Consider the following 7939-nt stretch of genomic DNA (forward strand, 5'->3'; position numbering starts at 1 on the left):
ATCAATCAATCAATCTATCTATCTATCCATCCTGTATGTGTAATGCATGTCTATCTTGCTTTCTACCAATTAATTCATTAATTTCTTTGTCTGGCTATCTACAGGGTGGAGAGGGTTACTTTTAAAATATATTCTACTTCAGATTACAGAATACATACTGTAAAATTTAATATGTAACGTATTCCATTACATTACTCAAGGTCAGTAATGTAATCTACAGTAAATACTTTGGATTACTTCTTCAGCGCATTCTCTGAAAAAAGCCCAATTATCTTGTGCAATGTTGATTCTAAAACAAAATCAAACAAACTGATTTGTTTTAAGGATTTTTAGAGGATTTTTAGAGGATTTTTGTACAGAAAAACAATTAAAAAAAATTCTCATCAAGAATAAGAGTTTTGCCCTAATATCAAAGGTCTTAATAGAGAAAAAAATTAAGATCTAGCATGGATTGTTTTGATAAATATATACACTGGCGGCCAAAAGTTTGGAATAATGTACAGATTTAGCTGTTTCAGAAGGAAATTGGTACTTTAATTCACCAAAGTGGCATTCAACTGATCACAAAGTATAGTCAGGACATTACTAATGTAAAAAACAGCACCATCACTATTTAAAAAAGTCATTTTTTATCAAATCTAGACAGGCCCCATTTCCAGCAGCCATCACTCCAACACCTTATCCTTGAGTAATCATGCTAAATTGCATTTGGTACTAAAAAATCACATCCCATTATATCAAACACTGCTGAAAGCTATTTGGTTCGTTAAATGAAGCTTAACATTGTCTTTGCAAATCTTACAGTTGCCATAGTATGCAATAGACTAGCATGTCTTCAGGTCAATATTAGGTCAAAAATGGCAAAAAAGAAACAGCTTTCTCTAGAAACTCATCAGTCAATCATTGTTTTTAGGAATGAAGGCTATACAATGCTTGAAATTGCCAAAAAACTGAAGATTTCATACAAAGGTGTACACTACGGTCTTCAAAGATAAAGGACAACTGGCTCTAACAAGGACAGAAAGAGATGTGGAAGTCCAGATGTACAACTAAACAAGAGGATAAGTACATCAGAGTCTCTATTTTGAGAAATAGACGCCTCACATGTCCTCAGCTGACAGCTTCATTGAATTCTACCCGCTCAACACCAGTTTCATGTACAACAGTAAAGAGAAGACTCGGGTGCAGGCCTTATGGGAAGAATTGCAAAGAAAAAGCCACTTTTGAAACAGAAAATCAAAAAATAAAAAAAGTTAGAGTGGGCAAAGAAACACAGATCAAATCAAATCAAATCACTTTTATTGTCACACAACCATATACACAAGTGCAATAATGTGTGAAATTCTTGGGTGCAGTTCCGAGCAACATAGCAGTCGTGACAGTGATAAAGACATATACCAGTTTACAATAAACATCAGATTTACAACACAATTTAAAATCTAATATACACATAATTACACACAACACAATATACAAATAATAATATACAATGTACAGTATACAATACACACAATATAGAATACATATTATACAATAAAAAAAGTATATATACTATATATAGAATGTACAGTAGGTTGTATTGTACTGTATTGACATTCAGGCTGTCGGTTGATAGTAAGTTGTTAAGAGAGAATATAATATAATAATAATATAATTTATGACAGTCCGGTGTGAGATATAAGAGTAATAAAGTGCAATGCTGATGTATTTGATCGTGGGAGATCAATTGTTCAAAAGTCTGATTGCTTGGGGGAAGAAGCTGTCATGTAGTCGGCTGGTGCGGGTTCTGATGCTGCGATACCGCCTGCCTGATGGTAGCAGTGAGAACAGCCCATGGCTCGGGTGGCTGGAGTCTCTGATGATCCTTCGAGCTTTTTTCACAAACCGCCTGGTATATATGTCCTGGAGGGAGGGAAGCTCACCTCCGATGAAGTGTCTGGCAGTTCGCACCACCCTTTGCACGGCTTTGCGGCCATTGCCCTACCAGGCGGAGATGCAGCCAGTCAGGATGCTCTCTACAGTGCTGGTGTAGAACCATGTGAGAATGTGGCAGTTCATTCCAAACTTCCTCAGCCATCTCAGGAAGAAGAGGCGCTGATGAGCCTTCTTCACAACGGCTTCAGTGTGGATGGACCATGTGAGTTCCTCAGTGATGTGGACACCCAGGAACTTGAAGCTGCTGACTCTTTCCACTGGTGCTCCATTGATGGTGATGGGACTGTGTTCTCTATCTCTTCTCCTGAAGTCCACCACAAGCTCCTTTGTCTTACTGACGTTGAGGGAGAGGTTGTGCTCCTGACACAGGTGTGTCAGAGTGTGCACCTCCTCTCTGTAGGCTGTTTCATCATTGTCAGTGATCAGACCTACCACCATCGTATCATCAGCAAACTTAATGATGGCATTGGAGCTGTGTGTTGCCACACAGTCATGTGTGTACAGGGAATACAGGAGTGGGCTGAAAACACAGCCCTGCGGGGCTCCAGTGTTGACGGTCAGTGATGAGGAGATGTTGCTGCCTATTCTAACCACCTGGCGTCTGCTTGACAGGCAGTCCAGGATCCAGCTGCTCAGCGAGCTGTTTAAGCCCAGAGCCCGGAGTTTCTCATCAAGCTTGGGGGGCACTACGGTGTTGAATGCTGAGCTGTAGTCTACAAACAGCATTCTCACATAAGTGTTCTTTTTTTCCAGGTGGGAGATAGCAGTGTGTATTGTAGATGCAATGGCATCATCAGTGGAGCGGTTGTTGCAGTAAGCAAACTGCAATGGGTCAAGTGAGGAAGGCACCACAGAGCAGATGTAATCTTTGATTAGTCTCTCAAAGCATTTGCTGATGACGGGGGTCAGAGCAACAGGACGCCAGTCATTTAAGCAAGTGATTTTGGATTGCTTTGGAACAGGCACAATGGTGGACGTTTTAAAGTATGTGGGGACTACAGACAAAGAGAGGGAAAGGTTGAAAATGTCCGTAAAAACACCAGCCAGTTGGTTCACGCACGCTCTGATAATGCGGCCCGGAATGCCATCTGGACCCGCGGCTTTGCGGATATTCACCTGTCGGAAGGATCGGGTTACATCTGCTACAGAGACGGAGAGTGAACTAACCTCTGTAGCTTCGGCCGCGAGAGCTCTCTCCGCGAGGGCGGTGTTATTTCCCTCAAAACGAGCATAAAAAGTATTTAGCTCATCCGGGAGTGTGGCAGCGGTGTTCGTGGCGGAGTTTTTATTCCCTTTAAAGTCCGTGATGATGTTAATTCCCTGCCACATGCTTCTAGAGTTAGTGGTGTTAAACTGTCCTTCAATTTTGTTCCTGTACTGACGTTTTGCTGGAGGGCATAACTTGCTTGTTTATGCTCCTCCGCGTTCCAGGAAATAAAAGCGGAGGTCCGCACATCAAGTGCCGCACAAACATCGCTATTACTCCAAGGTTTCTGGTTCGGATAGATCCGTATTTTTCTGGTCGGAACGACGTCCTCTACGCACTTTCTGATGAAACCCGTTACGCTATCAGCATAAAGCTTGATGTCGTCATCAGAGGCGGACCAGAACATCTCCCAGTCTGCATGATCAAAACAGTCTTGTAGCATAGAGTCTGATTGGTCCGACCAGCACTGGATCGTTCTGAGGGTGGGTGCTTCCTGTTTCAGTTTCTGCCTGTAAGCGGGCAGAAGCAGAATGGAAGAGTGGTCTGATTTGCCAAATGGTGGGCGGGGGAGGGATTTGTAGCCATCCCGGAAGGGAGAGTAGCAATGGTCCAAAACTCGGTCCCCTCGTGTGTTAAAACTAATATGTTGGTGGTATTTTGGTGCGACTGATTTGAAACTGGTTTTATTAAAGTCCCCGGTCACAATGAACGCGGCCTCAGGGTGCGCAGATTCCTGCTTGCTTATAATCCCATACAGTTCCTTGAGTGCCCGGTCTGTGTCGGTTTGTGGCGGGATGTACACAGCTGTGATAATGACCGCTGTGAATTCCCTCGGTAGCCAGAATGGTCGACACAGAAGCATGAGAAATTCCAGATCAGGAGAGCAGAAAGACTTGATAGAATGTATGTTCCTCTGATCACACCAGGATTTGTTGATCATAAAACATACACCACCACCTCTGCTTTTACCTGAGAGGTCTTTCGCTCTGTCCGCTCGGTGCACGGAGAACTCTGCGGGTTCAATGGCTGAATCTGGAATCTCAGCAGACATCCAAGTTTCTGTTAGGCAGATAATGCAGCAGTCCCTCGTCTCTCGTTGGAAAGAGATCCGCGCTTTCAGCTCGCAGAGTAATTTGCCAGTAGATTACTGGGTAGCGGGGGTCGATTTGCGTGGTGTCTTACTCTGATGAGAACGCCGGCTCTGTTTCCCCTTTTCCTCCTGTGTTTCCGCGGCCGGGCAGCCCAGACAAAGGGCTCCACTTGCGTGTTTGTAAACAGCGGGTCGGCATTGAGGAATTTGAAGTCCGGTTTGCGGTGTGTAATTACAGAACCAATGTCCAAAAGTGTTTGTCTGTCGTAGACAATAAGGCAGACAACATCCAGTACAAAAAACAAGAATTGTAAACAAAACAAACAAAACACTACAGTGTTGTGTCGGAGCTCGCAACGCAGCAGCCATACTCGGCGCCATCTTGAGTCATAATCAATGAATCATAATCATAATCATAATCATAATCCAGACATTGGACAACAGATAATTGGAAAAGAGTGTTATGGATCTTAACCACATTGCGCTTTTGTGGGATCAGCTAGACTGTAAGGTGCGTGAGAAGTGCCCGACAAGACAGTCACATCTATGGCAAGTGCTACAGGAAGCATGGGGTGAAATTTCACCTGAGTATCTGAACAAACTGACATCTAGAATGCATGTGGAGATTTTTTGATGATAACTCTCTGAAGTAGTTTAAGAAGTTCTGAAATTTTTTTTTCAAATTGTAATAGTAATTTTTCATGTTATTAATGTCCTGACTATACATTGTGATCAGTTGAATGCCACTTATTTCTTTCCATTAGAGCAAAATCTGTACTTTTGGCCGCTATTGCATATATATATATATATATATATATATGTGTGTGTGTGTGTGTGTGTGTGTGTGTGTGTGTGTCTGTAACAGGTGCATGTAAAATGGCTGGAAATAGCATTTTAGCTTAGCATAAAGCATAATGTTCACATTACACTTTACACAAGGTTTATTTCTATTTTTGCTCGTATGAATGTACAGAGTTGGGGAGTAATGGAAAACATGTAATGGGATTATGCATTTAAAATACAAACTATTAGTAACTGTATTCCACTACAGTTACAATGTAAATAGTTGGTAATCGGAATACTTTCAAAAATAATTTTGAATACTTTAGAGATTACTTCACATTGTATTGCCACTTGTTTCGTTTTATATTAGTCTATTCAGTTGGAAAAGATTTCAGCTTTAAAATAAAGCAATCTGAGGAGCGTTTGAACAGTGCTGAAACACTTTCCTTATGATGTGAGGGTGCTTTCACACTGTTATGAGTGAAAAGGTATATCTGATGCCATTGAGGAGCTTTAGCAACAACAATAACAACAAAAAGTTAGAAATGCTCTGACAAATGAAATATAAATCCAGTAAATACATGATTGCAAGGCTATATGGTTTGTACATTTTTATGCGGTTTGAGTATTTTTACAAGGATGCTTATATGAGGAATACTAACCGATGTCAAATAACCGAAGCTACAAATAATGTATTTTCTGCCTGATTCTAAAAACAGAATCTACAAACATTCGGATGTTTTTATGTACACTCTGAGGGATTTTGAAATAAGTTTGGAGCATCAGAAGTAGTTCCTTGTGTAAATTGCCATTTGAATACTTAGCATTAAGTCCAGGTAAAATGGTATTTCTAGCCATTAGCTGCACCTGTTATGAGTCACGATTATATTTTATAATAAATTCTAACAAGAAAATCCACATTTGATCTTTTTTTTCCTCTAGTAAGACCTTTGATATTAGTGCAAAGATGTACTGCAAAAATATTACTCTTAATATGATTTTTTGTATTTTTTCCCCTGTAAAAAAAAATCCAGTAAATCCTTAAAACAAATTTACTTGAGAAGCTACACTGCATAAGATATTTAGGCTTTTTCAGAGCATGTCATTTTTATAAAAGTGCATTTTGTTTTACTGTACTGGCAGATTTTTTGACAGGTTTTTTACTTGTTTATAGTCAAAAACAAGTGAAAAAATCTGCCAGTGCTGAAAAGGTAATCCAAAGTATTTAGATTACATTACTGAAAATAAGTAATCTAACCAAATACGTTACAAATTAAATTTTGAAGCATGTATTCTGTAATCTGTAGTGGAATACATTTTAAAAGTAACCCTCCCAACCCTGTGAATGTAACGCATCATAAGAAAGTGTTTCACCGCTCTTCAAGTGCTCCTTGGATCACATCATTTTTTTTTTTTTTCTCCCCAATTTGGAATGCCCAATTCCCAATGCACTCTAAGTCCTCGTGGTGGCATAGTGGCTCGCCTCAATCCGGGTGGCGGAGGACAAATCCCAGCCGCCTCCGCGTCTGAGACCGTCAATCCACACATTTTATCACGTGGCTTGTTGAGTGCGTTACCGTGGAGACATAGCACGTGTGGAGGCTTCAAGCCATCCACAGTGGCATCCACGCACAACTCACCAAGCGCTCCACTGAGAGCGAGAACCACATTATAGCAACCACGAGGAGGTTACCCCATGTGACTCTACCCTTCCTAGCAACCGGGCCAATTTGGTTGCTTAGGAGACCTGGCTGGAGTCACTCAGCACACCCTGGATTCGAACTCGCGAACTCCAGGGGTGGTAGTCAGCGTCTTTACTCGCTGAGCTACCAAGGCCCCCTTCAATCACATCATTACTAATATTTTGTATTTTAAATGCATAATCCCATTACTTGTACTCCCCAACCTTGCTTATCTAAGCTTTCTGACTGAATAAAAGCTGAACAAAACTCTTTAAGGTGCATTTGTTACCATATTTGTTATGCTGTGTGGAGTGTAACAACTGTCCCATGTTGAACACCTTGCATGTTTGCTTGATTTTCTCAGTAACCTTGCATCCTAGCATGTCCCAAAATATGTTCATTTTAAGTAGACAAGTCAATAATGTCAACAAGCCAAGTTTCCGTTCTTGGTCAGTCAGTCCTTTCATGGAGAGGACGGGATGACAGGAGAGTCGAACCACTCCGTAAAGATCTTCTTCAGCACATCCCAAAGACTTTCAATGTGGTTAAGGTCAGGACTCTGTGGTGGCCAATTCATGTGTGAAAATGATTCCTCATGCTCCCTGAACCACTCTTTCACAATATGAGTTCGATGAATCTTGGCATTGTCGTCTTGGAATATGCCCATGCCATCAGGGAAGAAAAACTCCATTGATGGGATAATTTGGTCATTCAGTACATTCAGGTAGTCAGCTGACTTTATTTTATTGCTGCATAACGTTGCTGAGCCTAGACCTAACCAATTGAAGTAACCACAGATCATAACACCAGTGGCGGTTCTGGCTTGCCCTAGGCAAGATCCGACGTGGCGCTCCCCCTTAACTTCCCAACCCCTACCATCCCCCCTTTCAGATCTACCTATACTGTTGATTATGGTTATCTTATGTTTGTTCAGAATGTAAGAATGCATTATGAACATCTATAATCCTAACCATTTAGAGCCTTTTAGGCTGAGTAGCCTGTCAGGAACAACTTGGGGCACCTTTCCCCCATCGCTATCTTGCAAGCTCTGTGCGGGGGCGGGGTGGCATGATTTAGGGCACCTCTCTCCAAACGCGATCTTGGAGCTTGGGGCAGGGATGGGATGGGATGGGATGGCACAATTCAGGGCACCTTTCTCCCATCGCGATCTTACTTGCTCTGTGCAGGGGCGATTGATCAGGTACCCTGTGGTGGCGCCCCAAAGAGCATTGCCGCCCTAGG

Source organism: Myxocyprinus asiaticus, chromosome 14 (genome assembly GCF_019703515.2).
Source record: "Myxocyprinus asiaticus isolate MX2 ecotype Aquarium Trade chromosome 14, UBuf_Myxa_2, whole genome shotgun sequence".
In the NCBI taxonomy this organism is placed as follows: Eukaryota; Metazoa; Chordata; class Actinopteri; order Cypriniformes; family Catostomidae; genus Myxocyprinus; species Myxocyprinus asiaticus.